Here is a 23,018-nt window from a genome sequence, read left to right as displayed (position 1 = left end):
TTCGGTACGGACCGACGGACGTACGGACGGATGTTACGTCCTTACGCATGGCCCGTCACGTACGGACCACGGGCCGCTTGGCAGCCTTGAAGCACCCAGAGGCAAGCCCAGGTGCGGGGATGGGGTTGTGAGACCCGCGGGGGGAGACGGCGAGCTGACCTCCCCGTAAGCTACAGCTGATCGCACGGCACGGAAATGAAATCAATGGAGACGCCACGGCCCAGCCAGGCGCGCGAGTAATTAGGAATGTCACCCCACACCCCCCCGCCCCATGAACCTACATCTGCTACAAATGTGGAGTTGTTAGCTCCGGCCAAAGAACATAATAGGCAACATTGGAAATGAAATAAAATATGTAAGTTGCAAAGCACTTTGGGTGAAAGCACGCGTATACATTTTTTGCTTATTCTGCGAAATATTTGTCGAGTCGAACCAGCTGCAGGATATATAATAATATAAAATGTACAGCCCTTTTGTAAACCCACTGCCTAAAGAAGCCCCCCTCCAACCCCCACCACCCCCCCCCCATCACCCCCATTCTATATCGGTGCTCGATCATACTTCACCACGCCGGTCCGGTTCCGAGTCTGCAAACCCGGGTTCATCACCTGGGTTCAGAGCGTCGCGGTGCGCCAAACCGCAGCGCCACCGCTCCTCCTCGCTGTGGCCGTAGCAGCAAGGCGGATTGTTAAATATTTGCGGAAACATAAGCAGGTGGGGGGGGGGGGTGCGAGTTTGCGTTTCGAACCACTTTGTTAAATAAGGCGTGGAGGGAATGCCCACTGGCGCGACCGATCTCCGGCTGTTCGGTGAAAAAAATCCACAAAGTCAGACGCGCCCTCTCCCGATGGTTACCCCCAATATTCAATTAACATAATTAATGAGCCAATTAAAAGCAATTGACAGCGTCCGCCGCCGCCGCCGCCGCAAATTCACATTTTCAACTCTCGCCCGACTCTGACTCGGTGGGAACCTCGCAAGTTCCGCGCCATTGAGCACTCCGGTGGTGAGGGAAGGGAGGGAAGGTCAGGGGGCAGCAGCAGCGGGGAGTGAGAGGGCAGCAGTGGGGGGGGGGGGTGAGAGGGCAGCAGTGGGGGGCAGTGAGAGGGCAGCAGTGGGGTTGGGGGAGTGAGAGGGCAGCAGAGGGGAGGGAGAGGGCAGCAGTGGGGGGGAGGGTGAGAGGGCAGCAGAGGGGAGGGAGAGGGCAGCAGTGGGGGGGGGGAGTGAGAGGGCAGCAGTGTGGGGGGGGGGGTGAGGGCAGCAGTGTGGGGGGGGGGGTGAGGGCAGCAGTGGGGGAGTGAGTGGGCAGCAGTGGGGGAGTGAGGGGGCAGCAATGGGGGAGTGAGGGGGCAGCAGTGGGGGAGTGAGGGGCAGCAGTGGGGGAGTGAGGGGGCAGCAGTTGGGGAGTGAGGGGGCAGCAGTGGGGGAGTGAGGGGGCAGCAGTGGGGGAGTGAGAGGGCAGCAGTGGGGCGTGAGGGGGTAGCAGTGGGGGAGTGAGAGGGCAGCAGGAGTAACCAGGGAAGTGCCGAGCAATGAGCTGAGTCCTGCATTCATTTGATGAAAGTTGTGGTGGAGAGAGGCTGAGAGACTGGACTGGTAGACGTTGCGAAACAGTGGAGGCAGCCGGGCAGGCTTTCGATTTCAGGAGCACCCCTTGCCTCTAACCCAAATTACAGCAGACACGTCCGCTGTCACCACTGACGGGAAGCTGGCAAAGCCACCTGGCCGATGACGACATCCTCGGTCACGTGGCCGGGTCTGATAACGCGCGGCGAACCCAGAGGCCCCGCGGCCAATGTTGGTGCCGGCCCATTGAGGGCCCAAAGCGGAAACATTTTTAAATGGATCAACCTCGAGTGAGATTACAGAAGAGATGTGGGGCAAGAGATATACCGATGTGAGAGAGATGTGGACGTCAGATAGAGAGGTGTAGCGAGGTGAGAGCTACAGGAATGGTAATAAAACAACATCGTCAATAATACTGCGACCTTAAAAGGGAAAAATATATAATCGGCGCCGTTTTTGGCAATGGCATTCTTAATAGCACATAGATGATGTGGTATGAAGAAGCACCATTTGCCCCGTGTTTGTTTTTGTTACTTCTGCTTGTTCACCACTGCCAGTGCAGTATCACCAAATAATTCATTGGATTTTGCAGACACGATATCGACGAGGTAAGTAAATTTGTCTTTTATGATCTGAAATTTGAGCTGATACAATGGCAATTTCATGTTTACGCCACTGACACCCCTTGCACTACTTGGGGACCTCAGCCTTTGTTTGGTTTGCTCGTGCCGGGCGCCAGCAAGGCCACTGCTCGCGGCTGTCCTAACGAGTCGTCCCGCAGCGTTTTAGCTGAACCCCGCCTGCCCCCCCACCACCACCACCACCACCGCCCCAACCCCTCCCCTGGCTGCCCCCCCCCTCCCTCCACCACTCCACCCTTCCCAAGTTCCTCCCCAGCCCTATTAGCAGCTTCTCCACGGGCGCGCAACGCGGGCAGAACGGCGGATCGCATCTTAAACCGAATGCGCAAAGCGGCGCGATGAATTTTCAGACACGCGCCAAGGCTCTCCTCCTCCTCCTCTGCAGAACATTTTATCGCTTGGTCCGCTGTCCCCTAATGTAGCGTTTAGAGAGGGGGTGGGGTGGGAGGGAACGCAATGGAAGATGCGCTGTGGTATTTGGGCCATGCTATTTGCGCTACGCTCTATATTATGCATTGCGTAACCTTTGCTGCGTGTACGTCCTCGACGTCGCACACGTGTCTGGCTTTGGCAAAGCGAAAGGTGCAGTTCTGCAACTGCACGCTCGTGCCACTGCTGTCGGATGGCACCTCCGTTCCAAGGAGCTCCATTGAGAGTCCATTTAAATAATCTTCCAGACGTGTTGGAAGAGTTAGGCGTCGTCATAATAATGTTTTCATTTTATATCGCGTCTTTCATGCTAATAGCATCCCACAACTACGTACATTAATAATATCTATGAGGGCCAGATCCCAAATATAGCCACTACCAAGCAAATACAAATCTTACTAACCAAGCAAAAAAAACGAATAAACAAATTAAGAAATAATTAAACCAAAACAAAAGAGTGCAAACAACAAAAAAGCTGCCACAGCAAAGAAATGAGTCCATTATGTCTGCTACACATCCCAGACCACAATCCTAAATTCCCATCCAAGCCAAGGAACCTTCACAGGAGGGGCGGTGTGCCCACACCTTACCCCACCCGCACACGGCCTGACAAATCGACTGACCGTTGGTGGTGGTGCGCGGATTTAAGCAAACTTGCGCCAGTTGTTTCACCTTGCATCGGTACCGACCGGGGAAAAAAAAATCTGCAAACACCCAGTGACCCTCGGCCACCGCTGCCCTCGCCACGACCTGTCAACCTCGCAGGAGCCACGCCACTGAGATGAGTCGGGCAGGCTCAGAGGTGAGAGCGATGAGCTGACAGCGCTGAGGGTCTGGGTTCGAACCCAGGCAGCCACGCATCATTAAAACCGGGTTGTTTCTCCAAAGCCTTTTTCGTTCATGGTCAGAGTCTAGTCTCCACTTCGTTTCTTCGTGTATAGCCTCCCTCGATCCGAGGGACATGTCGTGAGCTCGATTAATCGTCGGCAGTTCTTGGGAGTCGTCTCATAATTAAATGAGCCCTGTTCGAGCAACCGCGTCATCAATCCACGATCATCTGGGTCGGCTACGACCTCGTTTTCCAGTCACCAACCTGACCCTAATCCATCACGTACAATTCGGTCCTCCAGTGAATGTCGTCATTACTCTCCCGCGGCAGAGCAGGTGGGATAGTGCCGTCCACCTACTTTTTGTTGCAGAACAGAGTCTCACTCGAAGGGATCTCAGAGGCAGCGCTGTGATATCCACTTCCGTGGAAATGCTCTCGAACACGAAAGGTTCAGCGCAGCCAAATCGAAGCGGATATCACAAAGCTACCATGGACCCTTCTCTGAGGGCCCCACTGCTCTGCGAGAGATCTGAGCGGGTTCCTTATCTCATGAATCGACACCGACATTGCAATTTGGTACAACATTGGGGCGCCGGGGAGGGGGGAGATTTGTATTTTTAAGAACGATGAAATAAAGCGGCACATCACGCCACCTCCCCATCCACCACGCCCCTGCGACACAACACCATGACAATCGCGCAATGCGGAGCCCGCGTGAGGCCCTCTGTGAGAGCGGGGCCGCTCCCCGCTTGTTCGCACCTCCAGCAGACCCTGAGGTTGTGCCCGAGTCCATCACCGTCAGCAACCACCCTCGCCTCCACCAACCTCCACGCTCCGTTGCCATACTTCACCCGCAGACGCCTGTCAGAGTTGTGACCTCACGGCTCTCTCCGAAGCTCACTCCTCGCGTGTTTTCTCTGCCCCCCCCCCCCCCCCCACTTATGAATATACCAGTGGGCAGCCCCTCCTCTGCACGGGGTGACGTGACACTCACATGACCCTCGTCGGACATTCACCAAGTCCTGACAACTCACCACTCACCAGTGATCACCTCAGCCTGACCCTCACCGCTCACCAGTTTTTTTTTTACATTATAATGAGGAAACCCTTTAGGTCGTCCACCGGGTATATCTTTCTCCGCTCCTGTCACCGCGTACTGCCGCTCACGGTGGAACTCTCCTCCGGCGCGTGGCTCACAACCTCCTCTGTATTCCAAGCACCAGGACCGTCGCCGCTGGACATCGTTGCTCCCTGGTAGCCCCTGCCATCTGGAATGCCATCCCACTGCAGAACTTGACGTCTACCTACTTGTAGGCGACACCTAAAGGCCCCACGTCTGTTTTTTTAAACGTCGCACCTATTTTTTTTAAAGGCCCCCACGTCTTTTTTTTAAAGGCCCCCACGTATTTTTAAGGACCCCACATATTTTTATTAAAGCCCCCCAAGTCTTTTTTTAAAGCCCCCCACGTTTTTTTAAGGCCCCCACGTATTTTTTAGGCCCCCACGTCTTTTTTTAAAGGCCCCCACGTCTTTTTTAGGGCCCCCACGTATTTTTTAGGCCCCCACGTCTTTTTTTAAAGGCCCCACGTATTTTTTTAAAGGCCCGCACGTCTTTTTTTAAAGGCCCCACGTCTTTTTTTAAAGGCCCCCACGTCTTTTTTTAAAGGCCCCCACGTTTTTTAAGCCCCCACGTATTTTTAAAGCCCCCACGTTTTTTGAAGGCCCCCACGTATTGTCTAAGGCCCCCACGTATTTTTAAGGCCCCACGTCTTTTTTAAAGGCCCCACGTTTTCTAAAGGCCCCACGTATTTTCTAAGGCTCCCACGTGTTTTCTAAGGCCCCCACGTATTTTTAAGGCCCCACGTATTTTTTAAGGTCCCACGTATTTCTAAGGCCCCCACGTCTTTTTCTAAAGGCCCCCACGTCTTTTTTAAGCCCCCCACGTATTTTTTAAGGCCCCCACGTATTTTTTTAAGGCCCACACGTTTTTTTTAAGCCCCCACGTATTTCTAAGGCCCCCCACGTCTTTTTTTAAAGGCCCCAACGTATTTTTAAAGGCCCCCACGTATTTTTCAGGCCCTCACGTAATTTAAAGGCCCCCACGTATTTTAAAGGCCCACACGTTTTTTTTAAGGCCCACACGTTTTTTTAAAGGCCCCCACGTATTTTAAAGGTCCACACGTATTTTAAGGCCCCCACGTATTTTAAAGGCCCCCACGTATTTTAAAGGCCCCCACGTATTTTTTAAGGCCCCCACGTATTTTTTAAAGCCCCCCACGTATTTTTAACGCCCCCACGTATTTTTAAAGGCCCACACGTTTTTTTAGCCCCCCACGTCTTTCTTTAAAGCCCCCCACGTATTTTTAAAGGCCCCCAAGTATTTTTAAAGGCACTCACGCATTTGTTTAAAGGCCCCCACGTCTTTTTTAAAGGCCCCCACGTTTTTTTTAAAGCCCCCCACGTTTTTTTAAAAGGCCCCCATATCTTTTTTTTCTAAAGGCACCACCTTTTGAGGAACGCCAAGCTTTGCTCGGCACCTCGGTCACGGGTCACTGATGTCGGTAGCATATATTGAGCGCGTCACAAATTTACAATGATCGTTGAGATCCATTAGCTCCCCCCTTACCCTCGCACACACCGCTGAGAGATTATCGAGGTGAAATATACCAATATAAAAAAAAAACAATGGCACATCTATCCATGGTATTATTTTGAAACGGGGTTACGTCACACCGCCAGGCAATTGTTAATAATAGAACGGATAAACATATAATCAGAATTATCAGGTTAAAGATCAAATCGTTTTAACCTCGTTCACATGAGCTAAATATAAAATTAAGTCTTCATGCTTGTGAAATTGTTTAAACGGTCTACGAGGAGCTCTCCAGACAAAGATACGTGGATATAAATAATTCGTTGATTGAAACGATAATTTATATATTACCTTTTACTGCCCATTATATTCCAAAGGCGACTTGGGCATTCCATTAAGATTTGACTTCTGCAGTCAACTGAGTTGAAGCTCTTAATCCAAACGAGGGACACAAACTCTGCATTGTGCTTCTAAGAGTCTGCTTCACCCGCATGTCAATCAAACTCCAAGCCGGCGCCGTGTTAGAGAACCGCCCTGGACAATGACGTCACGTAACTAAAGTAATTTCAATGAACACAAAAAAATACGATTGGTTGCCACGTGTCGGCCAAAGTAAAGCACAACATCACATTGTGTGCGCAGTCATTTTGTGAACGGGCTGAGACCATCAATTTAGTTTAACCATTCTGGTGAATTGCCCGATGATGCTGGATGCAATTACCAACGAAACATCGTACTCAAAAATTGTAAATGTCGTGGTTTCACGCTTCAACACACCGGTGGGCTAAAGTAGTGAACTATTTGTCTTTTGTCAACGTGACGCTTTTTTGCTGATTGGGTTACGACACATTTATAAATAACGCGATCTAACCCAAAAACGTTGCTTATGAACCATCAATTCACTAAACTAGTGAACCTGGCTGAACCACGCAATGTTATCACGAGTTGTCAGTCTACTTTTTTTTCGTGCATGGCAAAATATTCAGGAGATCAATGCCCCAGTGTCGATAGCTGTTGGTCACGACGAGAGGGCTTTGGGAGAGAGTTCGTGTAGCGTTGCTGTTCCTCCGCCACTGAATGGAGCGTAGACCACAGTGGTTTACTGTACGGTCCATAGTGTGGATTGCATGCCCCCAATCGCACAACTGTGGCTTGTCTTTAATGTTCCATTCATGAAGGGGATGTGCGTCACTGTGGAGAATACGCGAGTGTTTTAGACACTGCCATGTGGTGACCGAGGTGGATCTAGAGGGGCGGTCGCCTAATTGTCCAGCTTTTTAAAATAGGCCTCTACATTAATATTAATTTCAATTTAGAGCTTTCGTGACTGCAGGGATTCATCTTCTTGGTTCTTTCGGTAAAGTCACGTAGAAGGGAAATAATAAAATAATAAATATAAAACATAACAAATAATTTGATTATGTTTAATTCATCTTCTTGGTTCTTTCGGTAAAGTCACGTAGAAGGGAAATAATAAAATAATAAAAATAAACCATTATAAATTTATTTTATTGTTAAAATTTTATTATTTTATCATTTCCCTTCTACGTGACTTTACCGAAAGAACCAAGAAGATGAATAATCATATATATATATATAATTCAATTTATTTTCACTGTGGATATCACAAAATGACTAATAATTATCGGGGTCTTAAGGTTTTGGGGAGTGGCGCGGGGGGACGTCACCCCCCCCCCGCCACCCACCATGGATCTGCCACTGTGCATAGAAGCGGCCGGTGGAGTGACGGTGGCTTCTGCTGGGTTGATGTTTTGCCCCGTGTGGCGCGTGGTGCTCAATCGCCCGCCGCGATTCCCATTCCCCGCCCTCCCTCTTCCATCCAACGCCACTCACAGCTGTCATCAAAGCCTCAAATCGACTTCTCATGTAATGCTCTCTGGGAGGCAGCGCCATGCAGTGGTCCCTTTCTCATTTCGGTTTTATTTAATTCATCTTTTAGTTTTCTTTTGCTTCCTGGCACATGCTCCCACCACCTTCTAGCTCTCCCTTCCCACCCACCACTTTCTTTTCTGCCCCCCTCGCAACCTCCTCCCATGCCACCGCCACAGCCCCACCATGCACTTTCCTCCTGCACACAATACCCGTCATTCACATCCAGCCCACGCATAGCGCTGCGGTTCCCGAGCGCTCCACGCAATCATCTCGCTCAGGGAATTAAAATCTCACCGAATAGTTTCTGGGTCGCCGGTTAGACTGGAGCCGGTGTCACGAGCGACCGGCGGCAGCGGACAGGTATACTGGATGTGGTGTGCCAGATGCTGAAATAGTTTGGGGAGTTCCAAAGCTGGAGATCACCCGGTCTGAATCGTTCCGCAATCGTCCGCGTGCTGTCTGCCCACGTGCATAAATTGGCAGATTGGAGGTGGGGGCTTGGTGGATCGTGCAAAGACGGGGACAGTGCGTGTGTGTGTGTGAGAGAGATACCCACTTATAAGAAAAGAGGCAGTACTGTAGCTAGGTTGCAAGCTATCTGTGCGGTATTTAGTGTAAATAATAATAATCCAAAAATATTCGCAAGTAATTAAATATGAGGCATTATTTTAAAGGGGTGGAGTGGTGGCACAGTGATTAGTGCACTGAACTATGAACTGGGCCAATATGAGTTTGAATTCCGGCTACGGCTAACATCAGTGGCGAGTGATACGTGACCTGGCCCTGTTCACATTACATTTACCAACCCCCACTGACCGGCGTGGTGAAGTATGTTCCATCGACTCTCATCACCGGCACAACATGTGGGTTGACAAGGGGCTGTACATTCTATTATTGTACAATCACATTTAAACTACACAAACGAAACTAAACATTGTAATGTTGCTTCGACATGTGGGTTTCACCAGATAATGTATTCATGTTTTGACCCACGTTAAAAAAAAACCACAATATCTTTCCCTGTTTCTTTCTTGCTTCTCGTCGCCTTCCTCTCCTGTTCTGGATATTCTATTGCTTCTAGGGGCTATTACCGCAATATGTGTTTGTGCCGGTCGTTCGTAAGCTGTGTTCCCTGGTTCTTTGCTCCTTTGTACTTTTTGTTGAAAATACAAAACATTAATAAATAAATGATAATTTAAATACCACTCACGAAAGAAAACTGGAGAAAACATCCGAAACAGGCCCCTGTAGAAAACGAATATTGCCGCTCACTCACAGAGGCGTCGCCAGGTGAGATAAATTAACAACACCCGTCAGCACAACAAGCGAACGCCACCAATGTTTACCGAAACCCAGGTGGCCCTCAATGTTCACACCTCAGCATTATTATGTCACCATTATGCACAACGCTCCCACATTCTCACACATCTTGGGGGGGGGGGGGGGCGGTGAAGGCATTGCGAACCGTTCCGACGATTTTAGTTAAACAGGGGCGGTGGAATTGGCGAGTACAATTTTATTAAAATTGTAAATGTTGTGGATTTACTCTCCAACACACCGGTGGGCTGAAGTAGTAACTAATTGGCGTTTGTTTACGTGACAAGTCCCTTCCTAATTGGTTGTATCGGGTGGTGGAGGGTTACGACAGATTTGCATTTACGCGATATAAACCCCAAAAAACCCTTTACTATGAACATTTCAACTCTCTACTCTTTGGTTATTTCGGTAAAGTCTCATAGGAAAAAAAAAAAATATCACGACGATTCACAACCTCTTGTTGTAACAGCTCTCTCGCTGGTTCAGCAATTCCACTGCTGGATCGATCTTTCCGCCAGAGGACGACCGCTTGTGTTGCGATCGAAACGTCGTGATACATTATTTTTTGTTCTATTATATTTTATTATTTTTCTACCTACGCGACTTTACCGAAAGAACCAAAGAGCATGGAGTCCTGCAGTCACCAAAGCTTCAAATCAAGATTTCAGCTCTCGTTTTCGCAAGCACAGGAAGCATCCACAAACCACCGAGTCATTGGGGGGGGAGTCGGGGGGGGGGGCTGTAATCGAATTCGCCGCACGCCACACTGACCCGCGTCGCGCTAAAGCGAATTGCGACTTCGCCACCATTGTCCTCACCGCGATTGCGTGAGAACATCACGCGGATGCCTGTGGATGGAGACTGCGCGGTGCGAATTTGCAGCCGCTCTTGCAAACGAGACGGCTCTCTGCCTGGCTCTTTGTCGTGTCACCTGGTTAAAAAAAATCAACTTGGCTTGACTTGGCGCTCGGACAACTCGTGAACGGCCCTCTACTCTCGCTCATTCGCGTGTAACGTCTTTGAAATTCACGATGCGCCTCCGTGAACCTCTAATTGTACGCGCGGGGGGCTTTTACGAACAATGTGGGGTTTATCTCGGAGAGCTGAGCGTTTGTCAACACCGGATCATGCTGGATATGGATCACCAGCGAAACGTCGTGAACAATAAAGTAAAAAAAATCGCTTGGGGCTTTTCAACATCCCTCCTCCTCCGGGTTGCTGAAACAAAATACAAAAACTATCAATTCGTGCAATATGTCCACGCGAAAACTATATTTTATTGGCTCTGTCGGGTGGTGGAGGATCATCGGAAAAAAAAGACATTGTTCATCATACCTAGGCAATCGAATCCAAAATAAACGAATGATCACTTCTCGATGCTCTTGAGTACGACTGTGAAACGCTGCTGTTCTGCCACACCGCTGTTAATGTTCCTGCGAAAGTCGCCCCTCGATTCCTCCACCCACGTTGAGGACCCCACTTGCTGCGGTAGGCCGACTGCTTCATCGCACCCCCACTGTGTTCAACCAATACCCCCGCCACGGGGCACGTGCCAGGCCAGGTTGCACTTTGAGGCCACGTGAAGTGTCGAAGGCTCGCTGACAGAAGGAGGTCTCGGGACATACCCAGGTGCCATGGGTTGGCTGACTGAGATGACCGGTAGATGAACCACCAGCTGTACCAGGCTAGGTGCAGGTCTTCGGATAGACCCTGGTACCATGGGCTTGCTGACTGAGATGACCGGTAGATGCACCACCAGCTGTACCAGGCTAGGTGCAGGTCTCGGGACAGACCCAGGTGCCATGGGTTGGCTGACTGAGATGACCGGTAGATGCACCACCAGCTGTACCAGGCTAGGTGCAGGTCTTCGGATAGACCCTGGTGCCATGGGCTTGCTGACTGAGATGACCGGTAGATGCACCACCAGCTGTACCAGGCTAGGTGCAGGTCTCGGGATAGACCCTGGTGCCATGGGCTTGTTGACTGAGATGACCGGTAGATGCACAACCAATTGTACCAGGCTAGGTGCAGGTCTCGGGATAGACCCTGGTGCCATGGGCTTGCTGACTGAGATAACCGGTAGATGCACAACCAGCTGTACCAGGCTAGGTGCAGGTCTCGGAATATACCCAGGTGCCATAGGTTGGCTGACTGAGATGACCGTTAGATGCACCACCAGCTGTACCAGGCTAGGTGCAGGTCTCGGGATAGACCCAGGTGCAATGGGTTGGTTGACTGAGATAACCGTTAGATGCACCACCAGCTGTACCAGGTTAGGTGCAGATCTCGGGACAGACCCAGGTGCTATGGGTTGGCTGACTGAAATAACCGTTAGATGCACCACCAGCTGTACCAGGCTAGGTGCAGGTCTCGGGATAGACCCAGGTGCAATGGGTTGGTTGACTGAGATGACCGGTAGATGCACCACCAGCTGTCCCCCCCCCCCCCCCCCCCCCCACTGTGCTCAACCACGACCGCCACACACACACGTCACAACGATTCTCTCGCTGCTACTTTTTTCATCCTGATCAACATCAGAATTCCATCCCCGTCACCCCTTCAACCCCCCCCCCCCCGAATTCTAATAATAACCTGCTGTTTCAATACTGCTGTTTCTTGCTGGCCGCGTGTAGTTTTGTGCTCAGCGACTGTGATAAAAATCATCATCATTACTACTCCTGCAAGCGTAGTAACATTTCCTTAAAATATTAATGTCACATCTGTTACTGTGCTTAGTTGCATTAGTGTGTGGGTGTGAGGAGGAGCTGCTGCCACGTTTCGAGAGCTTTGGGTTTACACGTTATTGTGACTCATTGGAGACTTTGCTGTGTTTATATTAAGAGCGGAGTGAGGTGTCAGCCCTGGTGCAAAGTACAAAGTTAGTCACAAATTTTGAGAAAGCTGTCGTCGGGAAATCGTTGTGGGTCTTCGTGGGGTGGGGCATGCGTTTTTTAAATATTTTCTTACCACCAATTATTTCCCTAATTGTCATATTTGCATCGCAAAAGAAGACAAAGGCAATTTGGCGTCCCATGATTCTCACAGCTATGGGTACACCCAGCGTGTGTCGGAGAATGTCTCCCGCGGGATGATGTCACGAGGACAACTGTTAACGTCGTCTTCCAAAGGCCCCTTTCATTCCACACCGCGGACGCACCTTCTCATCACGAGCCCTGCAAAGGGTTGCTCCTCGCGCGTCAATCAAACTGACGCTTTCAATTACATTCTCAGAACTAGAATGTGAGACAACAGCAAAGTCAAACCCACCCACGTTTGTTGAGATTTTTTTTTACGTTTAATCTTGACAGGTTTTGGGTGACCAGCCTGAGTCCATCAACTCGCTGCACCCAGCACTGCGGAGGCAGCAACGAGGGTTGGCAGATGGCCGCAATAGCAAATTTCGCGAAAATTTCCTTTCCGTGGCCATCGAGGAGGTGACATCAGCCTGACTCGCTAGGAGAAGGCAGTACAGCAAGTAGACTAATCGCCACCTGTTGTCATTGATGGAGCGCTTCCCCCCTCCCTATTTCCACCCCCAGCAAGTGTGGGGTGTCTCCAGCCGCTCCCGTTTCCTCCCACGCGTACAATAAACTCACTCGTCATTAATGGGCTGAACACATCTTAAAATACAAAATAAAAACCCAATGTGGCAGGACCCTCCTGAAAAAGAGTCCCATGACTCAGTGTGGCTCTCCTAGATAGACAGTAAGTAATCATGAGCAATGGCTTTGACATGGAACGTGGATTTAAACTCAACATCTCAGCGGCGTCGGCTCAGCATCCCTGAAATAGTATCGGCCCTTTGAGCTACCCGTTGCACCTGACGACTGGAGTGCTCTTTTGGAAAGCCCACAACTTCCTCTGATGTGCTACAGATCTCCCCAGTTGTGATGTGCCCGAGGTGGCGACCCTACCAGGCGAGATGAGATTGCACCGTTGCGATTGCCGCGACAAGACAAGTAGCTGCCATGACAAAGGAACAGAAGAACAAGTGCCGCTAAACACAAGTGACACGAGCCACCAACAGGGCATGTGCCCTTGGCTGATGCAGAGATCGCTCCATTCTTGTTTCTTTGCTGTTGCTGGTGCCACTACTCCCGTCACCATCACGAATTCTCAACGCCAGCACCAAGTCCAACACTGACACACCACCACCACAACCAGCAACGGTACTATTGCCACCACAAGCACTGCAAACAACACTTACCAGCATGCCATTAACTGTACAATCGCCACCCCCGCTACCACTACCACCACCTATGACATGAACAACAGCACAACACTGCAAACAGTACCACCGCCACTGTAACCACCACCGATACAACCACTGCTGACGTATCACCACCACTGACACTAACCACCACACTCTTAGGTTTTTTCGGTAAAGTCACGTAGGTAAAAATAAATAAATAAAACTCAAAATAACAGAAATAATAATAGAAATATATATTTCAAAATTATTTGTTCTTTTATTATTTATTTTTACCTTCGTGACTTTACCGAAAAAAACCTAAGAGTATGAATCCTTGCAGTCACGAAAGCTTCAAATCTAGAACTAACCACCACCACCGCCGCCACTAACCACCACTACTGCCACCGCAGCCAACCACCACCGCCACAAAGAGCCACCACCGCTACCACTGCCACTCTCACTCATTCTCACAACAAGAATGAACCTGCAGTTAGATCCCTGACACGGGGCACCATTCTGCGTGGAGTTTGTATTTTATCCCCCCCCCCCTTCTTCTGCATGAGTTTTCCTCCAGATGTTCTGGTTTACCTCGCACAGTAAAAACAAAAGCAAGCAAACAGTGTCATTGGTTATTATCCAAACATCCCACTGTAGGACCCTCCTGTAAATAAGTCATTATTATACCCCCTGCCCCCCGCTGCCCGCAGGCTATTGGCGATGCCGCCACAGATCTGGGTGCAGCACGCAGCAGGCATGCAGCAGGACATCCCAGGGCCAGCAGATTAATTCCTTTCAAGGTATTGTCTGCACTGCCTCTGAAAGGGGCCCGGTGTTTCCATTTATCCTCCCGCTGATTAAATCCATAGATGAACACAACCCAATGACGGGTTCAAAAGCAGTTTTATGTGTGTGTGTGTGTGCGCGTGTGTGTGAGAGCGTCTGTGTGTTCAACTGTGTGTGTGTGTGGGGAGCAGTGGTGCCGTGGCTATGGGTGACGAAAATGTGAACCGGTTCTGGGCCTCCCCTAGGTCGACCCAGCCTTAAATGAGTACTTGGTGCGATGCGTGAAGCATCAGCCCTTGGGAAGACAAATGCTAGCGGTCGTGATGCTGTCCACACCGCCCCATCCTGCCCCATGCAGTCCTTAATAGGCGCTTTCTAACAGCACTTGTCCTAACAGCCTATATAGGTTGCACGCATGGTCTTTGTGCTACGCTTGCATTTGAATTGGTGTGTGTGTGCGCGTGCGTGTGTGAGTTCATTTGCTGTGTTTTGGCTTCCAGAGTCTCTCTATTTTCCTTTTAACCAATTCATCCTTTTATTCGCGTGTTCCTCTCTTCTTCTCGTTTACTTTAGATTCTTTTTTCTTCTCTTCACGGGAAGGGAAGAAGGGCTGCCCGGTCTCACGTCTTAAAATGCAGTACGCGTACGACATATCTTTTGCATCATTAAAACTATTCTTGGCCAAGGGTACTAATTAAAAGGGAACGGGTCAGAGCGCGGGGCAAGGCACAGTGAAAGCACTTTTAAGGGGGATCTGGCATCGCTTTGGTCTCCAAGCAAAGGGGGCGCCCCCTGCCCCCCCTGCCCCCCCCCTCCTTCCCTGCCACCCCCTTTCCCACCGTGAGTGCTGACATCAGTGCACACGGGGATGCGAAGTGTCGCGGATACGACGGGGCGAGGCTAAGACGCAGCCCGATAAGACAGTCGCTTTGGATCTCAGAAGTTTGTTTTTCTTAATCCTGGTTGGTGCTTGAACGAGTGACCGCCACACAGGGGCTAGAGTGTCTCTCTCCTGCCCCCCCCCCCTCGTATTTACAACGCGGTGTGGAGTTTTCTCCGGCCCTTCTGATTAAATCTCGCAAGCCAAACACGACTATTACGCAGGACTGGCCAAACATCCCAATGGCAGGAGCCTCCTGAAAATAGAAGAGTCTTGAGATTTTGATTTAAGAATTATTTTATGTTTAATTTTTATTATTTTATTATTTCCCTTCTATGTGTAGTGTATAGTGTAGTGTGTGTATAATAGTGTAGTGTATAGTGTAGTGTATAGTAGTGTAGTGTACAGTAGTGTAGTGTATAATGTAGTGTATAGTGTATAATAGTGTAGTGTATAGTGTAGTGTATAGTAGTGTAGTGTACATAGTGTAGTGTATAGTATAGTGTATAGTGTATAATAGTGTAGTGTATAGCAGTGTAGTGTACAGTAGTGTAGTGTATAGCGTAGTGTATAGTGTATAATAGTGTAGTGTATAGTGTAGTGTACATAGTGTAGTGTATAGTATAGTGTATAGTGTATAATAGTGTAGTGTATAGTGTAGTGTATAGTAGTGTAGTGTACAGTAGTGTAGTGTATAGCGTAGTGTATAGTGTATAATAGTGTAGTGTATAGTGTAGTGTATAGTAGTGTAGTGTACATTAGTGTAGTGTATAGTATAGTGTATAGTGTATAATAGTGTAGTGTATAGTGTAGTGTATAGTAGTGTAGTTTACAGTAGTGTAGTGTATAGTGTAGTGTATAGTGTATAATAGTGTAGTGTATAGTGTAGTGTATAAAAGTGTCGTGCCTTCGTAGAACCCAATACGTTCGCTTACCGACCATTCCCCTGTAAACGACGGGCTGTTGTGGGGACAGTAAAAATTAATTAATGCATGAATTAACCATGTTTATTTTCATATTATGGGTTTATAACGTTGTTATTACCTTCATGTATTAATATCAATTGTTTAAATGTTTTTTTTTTAATGCATGAAAACAGGTATTTTTTTATGCTATCGGAACTAATGAATTGTTGAAGGTGTATTTTCTCTACTCGCTTAACGACCAAATCACTTAACCATCGGTTTCGTGGAACCAATCGCCGTCGTTAAGAAGAGTTCTACTGGACTTGGTAGCCCCGTGAAGAGGTGGCAATGTGACTTAGGATATGAATGTTTTTTTTTGTTGGCGAAATGTGGAAAAAATTGTATTTGTATTTTTTTCTGGTGGTCGTTGTTGCTCATTCTCAGAAAGATACTTTAGTTTTTTGTCGTGGGATATTGCGGGCACGGCTTTGGTTGTGAAAGCTCGGTTAGCGATAATAAACAATGACACTTCCCCGCCCTCCCCAATTTTTTTTTTATTAAAAGCTCAGCGTCACAAATGACATTCGGAAATGATAGTTTATGAAATGCCACTTAGCGTGTTCGTATCATTTTCCGGCGTCATAATCTGTCGAATGTTTGTTTAACCCCAACGCTCAATGACGTACATTCTCTCTCTCTGTCTTTCTCAGTCAGAGCCATGGGAACAAAACCGAGAGACCTCGTGGTGCCAACGAACGAGGCACTGGCCACACTCCGCTAAACCTCATTCGAAGTGCGCCGTGCCCCAACATTCCCTACGCATATACAGATATTAATCCGGTTAATTGAAAGTTGACAGCAAATTTCAGTTTTGAACATTTAACGCGCACGCAATCAAATGTGTACCAGTGCACGCGTCCATGCATTGCGCGTGGACGGATTGCTATGTTCTCGGAATAACAATGTAGCGTAGTTAATTGCCTGGACAATGAAACGCTACGCTGATGGCGCGTCCGTGCTCGCCACGTGAACCCCCTGTTGCCGACTCGTGCTATGCACAGGGCCACGTGATGCACATATCTTTATGAGTCACGCAATGATGCGTCGATGAATCGGGGGTTGAATTCGATTATTATGCCCACGATATGTATACACGCATTGAAGTGCGCGATTAGATTATTTTCAATTGCAGTATCATCATCCTTACCATCAGCATCACAATCTGATATTATTCATTCACTGTTGAATCAATGCTTCCACCCCCCACCTCTCACGGCCCTGCCATGCGACAATCTATCTGGCACCCATGCACGAACTTAAAATTCATCGCTCCATCTCCGCAGCAGACGTACTATCGGCTCCGTTCCCTCTTTTGCTTGGCAGGGAATGGATATTCACAGCATATGTAGATGAAGAGCTAAATACAGCGAATAGAACGGTAAAAATATACAAAAAAACAATAATCTAAGCAATGGGAAGCGGAAGTGTTCCAGATGAGTGACCATCTGCGTGCAGTTGATGCAACAAAGGTCGATTGTGTGCTGATGAAACTAGTATGGGTTATCAACTCATTCCAAGACAGCCCATAAATTGCGGCAGATAGTTGCCTCTGACAATTTTCACTCGAGTTGCTTCAAGTGTATCGTCGCAGGGGCCTTTGGATAATTCCACCCGTGGAGTTTACTTGCTGCTTGCTGGAATGGAACAGTCGACTCGGTAAAAACTGGCTCATTTGTCGAGCACGTGGTCCACTACCGGGCAGCCGTGCCCTCCCTCCCCCTTAAGGGAACAATTGTGACTCAAGTACTGCACTTCACAAGTTTCTTCCTTTTCTTTTAAAATAAATATATACGGTACTCTTCATCTTGGTTCTTTCGGTAAAGTCACGTAGAAGGGAAATAATACAATAATAAAAATAAAACATAATAAAATACAATTCTCACGACGTTTCGGCCACAACGCAAGCAGCCGTCCTCAGGTGAAGAACAAGTCTGTCGGAAAGACACCTGAGGACGGCTGCTTGCGTTGTGGCCGAAACGTCGTGAGAATTGTATTTTATTATGTTTTATTTTTATTATTTCCCTTTTACGTGACTTTACCGAAAGAACCAAGAAGATGAATCCCTGCAGTCACGAAAGCTTTAAATCGAATTTTATACGCTACTCTGTTCTATCATTGCGTAGGGCATCTGCAGCAGGGCCATTCTTAATTTGGTCTTTTCACAGATCCGTTTAAAGCATGATAACCCCGAGATTATCTGTAGTGGGGTCATAGCGCACTGGGCTGCCACAGAAGGGTGGCATCTGCTGCGTGACTGTTCAGGTGGAGAGCGCTTATGGTGGGGTTTGGAAGGATTTTGTCGGAGTCTCAAGCGGCTGAAATATGCCTCCAGTAAAGTTAGATCAACTATGAAAGGATATTCTGTGTCTATAAGACAAAGGCAAATACAAAGATCCCCTGTATAGCCTTAAAAGACTGTTGGGGCAAGTGCTGTTAGCGAGCACCTATGAAGGCCGGCACGGCACACGAGGGGGTGACTGGCGAGGATCACGCCCGACCACCTTTGTCTCCCTCGTGGCGATGTTTTTTACCCACCCCACCAGGTAGTCATTTGAGGCTGAGTCGACTTTGGGGAGGCCCAGGATCAATTCAGATAATCGTCACTGTTGGTGGCCGTGAGCGCGAATCGAACTCGAGTGGCTGGGTTCATAGCGCAGTGCGCTAACCACCACTCTCTACTGTGAGACGCTCTGGAAAGTAAGATGCACTTTAAACCCCTGACACGAGAGAGAGAGAGAGCTCAAGTCACACCCCCCCCATCTAGAGGGTTTGTGCGACCTTTTCGTCCAAGCTGGCCAGTCTTGCAAGAGGTGGGAGGACCCTCATTTTACCCAGAGACACATACGACCTACCCAATTGACTAACTCTGGTGAACCCATTTATACTACCGGTTGCACAGAGGTAGGGTTTGGGGGATTCTACGAAACGTGCACTGTCGTTTTAACGACTACATTATTTAAGCTAAACTATTTTAATTTCACCATGTAAGGCCCACTGAGCTGTATAACTCTTTTTCAGAAGTCACCTGGCCACAAATGGCAGCTCAACAAAGTGACTTATCCCGTGGAAATGTTTCGCAGCCAAATACTCTAAACGACGCGCTTCTAAATGTGCAGCGATAAACCGGAGGACTCGGAGAAAAATACACGCGACCACAGGGAGAACATGCACACTCCAAATATACAGCAGGCGTCAGGGTCGGGATCGAACCCACGGCGTCCTGTATACCCGGCGAGGTAGCTAACATCTCGCAACCGAGGTGTCCTAACTGCCGCGTCGGGACATGGAATCTAACCGGCGCCCTCTGGATCGCAAGTCCAGCGCCGAGGGGTAGCCGTTTCCTTGCGCAGTGTGGAATTGTGGAAGTAAAACTGCTGACTGGCCGCCCTCCTTCGCCGGCCCGCTCGCTCTCTTTCTTCTGGTGGAGATTCACCCGAGGATTTAGGTGGGCGCGCCCCGCGCAATGCGATCAGTCGCGAATCGCTCGCTACGGATGATTCCCGACGACATCGGGCAAAAGTTACGTGCGTGCTTGATGGCAGGTCGACGCACTCGCACCCCAGCCTCATTCAGAGGCATGAGAGAGGCCAAGCGGTGGCGATTTATTCAGAGGCCCTGCCACAATGTGAGCGGAAGCTGCCACCAAACAGCAGCACGACTCGGGTTGAGCTTACATTTGGAGTGAATACAGCCCGCTAACGCAAACATGTTATAACGAGAGATATCTAAAATATGTATATATTATTTTACTTATAAATTCCATTTTCAGCATGTAATTGAGAATAATATTTCCCATTTCGCTATATTTTTCCGCAGCTGTAATTGACTGCGAGTCAAATGAGGTTTTCATTTAAATGATCAAGAGCGTGATGCGGTTCCTAGCCCAGGGAATATTGGCCGCGTCGACAAACAGCACAACGCTTGATGTTCCGTTCACTTCATTAGGGGTCATTTTTGTTCGCAATTTGATTCCAATTGAGGCTCTCGGCGCCATACCACAAGACGAAGACACCGTTCGGATCTCTCGCAACAAGCAGTGCATCGGCCCTTCGTGTTGGAGAACGGCCGACAGAAGCTGATAATCACGGAGCGAGCCCTCTGTGATTCCTGCAAGCGACCTCTGGCCCACAGACGACGGGACAACACGTTGCCACCCGCCCTGCCGCTTGACCGCAAACACCGATAGTTGAAATTCCCAGAGCAGACATCTTTCCAAATTAATTGCACAACCACGTTTGTACGTATGTATGCTGAACTTCGTTCGCATCGTACGCAGCCAACCATGCAAATCGAAGTTGCGGTGGGAGGGTAGGGGGCAGGATAACAAACTAAACAGAGTATTTGGCGAGATGTCTTCTCCACGTGGTTCACCACGACCGTGCTGGGTCCATCATCAACCCACCGTGCTTAGGAACCCGGTTTGGAACCCAGTGGCTCGGCAGTGCCGGCTTAGCGCTTTCACCTCCGAGCCACCGGCATTCATGCATTAGCTCGCTCGAACCATGGGAGGCATCCGCCCCATTCAACGCAGATCTCTCCGAGCCCTCCGAGCAACGCTTTCAGGCTCGGCACGAACAAAGGCGAGCTACGCACCGCCGCAGCCGGTACACGGACGCCTCTGAGCAGCGCTCGCGCGGCCCCCACCGCCACCACCGCCACCGCCACCGCCGCCACCAAAGGTTAAAAAATGCAAAAAATTCTCCCTGCGATTGTTAGGAATTTCCGAAAAGGCCAAGTCGGGTTCATTTTTTTCGAGACACTTGTTTTTTTTTAATTGAGGGCTTAATGGTCAATAGTGCAGCATGTGCCTATTTGTCATGTTTGGTGGTGGTGGGGTGTCTCTCTGCAAGCAGGAAGGGGGTGGAGGGGTTTATTTAACCTCACGTGACCCATGATGGTGTTTGGCGGACAGTAATTGGAAGAGAAAATTATGTTTTTTTTGTGTCTCGGCGGCAATTGCTAGTGCCGTACTCTTTTGGGAGGGGGGGAGGGGGCGGTGGTGGTCGTGCCGGTGACGCTCTGTGGTCTCCAGCTCGGCGCTGCGACCCCCGTCACGTGCAAGGGGGGCGAGCCCCCACCCCGGCACGGAACCGAGAGAGCGGTCTGGACCGCGGGTGTTTCCGTGACCGTGCAGAGGGAACGAACGAGGAATGAGTGAGCGTCGCTAGCGGGAGGGAGGGAGGACCCACGCCCACGGTAACGCACATCCGTGAACAGACCGGTGGGACTAGTCCCTGTTTTTGCGAGCACCTACGAAGGCTGGAAGGAAGAGTGACCGGCCACCTTGGATCCAGGTTACTCATGTCAGGCTGAGTCGACCTAGGGAAGGTCCAAATATTCGTTACTGATATTGGTCGTGAGCGCAATTGAAACCCGGTCGCCGGGTTCGTAACGCGGTGCACTAACCGCTATGGCACCACTCCCCACAAGTGCACACACACACACAAACACCAAATGTAGGTTAAAACTTCACTCGTCAAGATACAGTGGTAGCCCTTTAAATAATTTCTCGGCAATGATCCAGAAAACGGAATCGAGTCTCCTGCAGATTTTGTTTCTTTCAAACTGCTCTCCATCGATCATTTTTCTTAGGCATTTAATAATTAAAATCGCTTCTTATAATGCATGCGACGGGCCGTGAAAATAGATTGTTTTGATGTGGATTTTCTCCGTGTTATTACTTCACGTGTCCGTGGAATGGCGTTGGCAAAGTGGTTTAGCGAACTGTGACGTGCATCTACAGGAGTCTAAGTGTAAGAGTCTCGCCCATGGCCCGAATGGGAACTCGTCCGGTTTCCCCCCCCCCCCATCCCCTTCAATAACCCGCACTGACCAGCGTAGTGAACTATGTTCAAATAAGTCCCATGACCGGCATGAAGTGGGTAAGATGTCCCAAAAGTAGCGGATTGGCACCGTGGCCGTACATGAGCATTATGTCAAAGGGTTTAGGTGACACGTGACCAATAGTCACAGTGACTGGCATACTTGATCTTCGATTTAAAGCTTTCGTGACTGCAGGGATTCATCTTCTTAGTTCTTTCGGTAAAGTCACGTAGAAGGGAAGCAGTAAAATAATAAAAATAAAACATAATACAATTATTCTCACGACGTTTCGGCCACAACGCAAGTAGCCGTCCTCAGGTGAAAACCAGGTCGACAGAAACGTCGTGAGAATAATTTTATTATGTTTTATTTTTATTATTTTATTGCTTCCCTTCTACGTGACTTTACCGAAAGAACCAAGAAAATACTAGATGTGTGCCTGATGCGGATGCAAACATTTTTTTCGGGAGGCCAACACGGAGCCGGCTGATGTGATTGCTTGCATCTATATATACATCTAATATCAGTTCTAGATTTGAAGCTTTCGTGACTGCAAGGATTCCTATTCTTGGGTTTTTTCGGCATCTAATATCAGCTCAAGCCTCCCGTACATCACGTGACTTGGGTGTGGCCACGCATCCCTTCCCTCTCCCCACCGCCCCCTGACAGACGCCGTTACTCCGTGCAGTTCACTCTTGCTCGCTCCTTCCGTCTCTCTCTTCCCTCTCGTCTCATCATCATCAACTTCTCTTCTTGAGCCATGCCCTCTTTGTCCGCCTTGGGGATTTCTGTCTCGCGTCCCATTTTGCGTTCCTTTCCCATCCCCTTTGCCTTATTTCCCATACTTGCTGTTCTCTCTCCTTTTCCACATTAATGTATCTTTTGCCACGCATTGCATCCTTCATCCTACTGCCCTTCCCCGTTGTGGTGTAGCCTTGCTGATCTCGTCAAGAAGCATGGAACCATCACGCGAACTGCAGTCTTGCTTTTGGTTGCCCATCGAACAAAGACGGTCACCGCATCGCGTGCTTTCAATTGCACTTCCTCGGCCGTCTGGAACGCTCTTCTTCCCCGTAATCGGAAACCACTGGAGCTATGCACTTTTAA

At 49.1% G+C, this 23,018-nt stretch overlaps 1 protein-coding gene across 1 annotated transcript in view; it reads right to left on the bottom strand.

The window, feature by feature from the left end:
• Positions 1–23,018, bottom strand: part of LOC133353638 (protein sidekick-2-like) — a 473,964-nt gene that overhangs the window by 204,849 nt on the left and 246,097 nt on the right.

This window comes from Lethenteron reissneri, chromosome 44, assembly GCF_015708825.2.
Source record: "Lethenteron reissneri isolate LAM-NWPU_2019-01 chromosome 44, ASM1570882v1, whole genome shotgun sequence".
Classification (NCBI taxonomy): domain Eukaryota; kingdom Metazoa; phylum Chordata; class Hyperoartia; order Petromyzontiformes; family Petromyzontidae; genus Lethenteron; species Lethenteron reissneri.
Note: the sequence above shows the minus strand (reverse complement) of the source record. Positions and strands in the feature narration are given on the sequence as shown.